Source organism: Heterocephalus glaber, unplaced genomic scaffold (assembly GCF_053883595.1).
Source record: "Heterocephalus glaber isolate CG9 unplaced genomic scaffold, H.glaber_assembly_v1.0 deba00000347, whole genome shotgun sequence".
NCBI classification, from domain to species: Eukaryota; Metazoa; Chordata; class Mammalia; order Rodentia; family Bathyergidae; genus Heterocephalus; species Heterocephalus glaber.
The window spans coordinates 47,003,714-47,005,047 of NW_028258143.1; the positions used below are offsets into that span (position 1 = coordinate 47,003,714).

General features: G+C 40.6%; 1 pseudogene; it reads right to left on the bottom strand.

Moving 5' to 3' along the window:
* Positions 1-289: 289 nt before the first annotated feature.
* On the bottom strand, positions 290-988 carry LOC101707763 (transcription initiation factor IIB pseudogene; annotated as a pseudogene).
* Between the last annotated feature and the right edge of the window lie 346 nt (positions 989-1,334).

Below are 1,334 nucleotides of genomic sequence, written 5' to 3' on the forward strand. Positions count from 1 at the left end.
GAAAAATGTTTTATTCAAGAATTTTACATAATTTCAAATATTTTCCAAAATACAGTTTCCTAGATTGCTACAAAAGAACGTAAATTCGGTAAGAAATTTAAATCATTAAATATGTTTCACTAGTGTGTGTGTGTGTGTGTGTGTGTGTATATATATATACACACACACAGAATGACAAGCAGTAACATTTAGCTCTAAAATGCGTACCATGTCTGTTTTCCTTGTGAAGGCTCAACCCAGCACTGTGTGCAGGCTCTGTATAATAGACAAAGTCCTGTGCATATGAGTCTGCATTTGGTGCCTCAACTCAGAGCTGAGGTAGTTTGCCCACTGGAGTGTCAAATTTGAAGTCTGAAGGGAAGAGGTCTGGGGCTCGAAGATAGATGAGTCTGTAGGACTGTCTGATTGTAACATTGGCAACACCAGCAATATCTCCAGTTTCTTTCTGGGTCCTCTTCTCAGCTGATGCCTGTGAGGCCATGTAAATAGCTGCCGCTGCCACAGAGATTGGGCTTCTTCCCAGAACCAGGTCCAGCTCCACAGCCTTGCAGGCTATGTGTGTCGCTGCCATCTGCACTTGGTTAGGAAGACAGAGGTTGGAGCAGAACCTGGACATGAAGTCCCCAGTAGTAATCAAATCCACACTGGTTTCTAAAGCTTTCAATATAAGTTTAAAGCATCGGCCAATTTCTTTCTTAGAAATTTGTGATACAGCACATATTTCTTTAAATGTCCTAGGAACTTCTTCTTGTCTACAGGCAATATAAAGACAAGCAGAAGCTATGGCATCATTAGCTCTTCCCTTTAGGCTCTTCTGTTCATATACTTGCTTGAATAAATTATTTGTTCAATCAACTATATTTCGAGGGAGGTTGATTCTGTCTGCCATGGTAGTTATTTCCTTGAACGCATTCATCATTGTGCAATCAGAGCTACTCATCGTTCTTTGATTCTGGTACTTAGAATTGCCAAACTCATCAAAACTCATCCTCTGCCCTAGGAGCTTGGGATGGCAGTGGGGGAGCTTCCTTCTGGGTGCTGGGACCAGCTCAGCTTCTCTGCTCTAGGAGCTTGGGATGGTGGCGGGGGAGCTTCCTTCCAGGCTCTCAAGTTTTATAGTTTTAGTCTTTCACATTTAGGTTCATAGATCCTTTCAAGTTATGTTTATGTGTGGAAATAAAGGGTTGAGGTTAGTTTTTACATATGGATACTAGGTGTTCTAGTACCATTTGCTGAAAACACTATCTTTTCCTCTGCTCATGAATTGAGTTTATGTTCTATAAAATGTTAATATTAAACAATCTTTCAAAACTCAGTGGATCATATATGTGTGG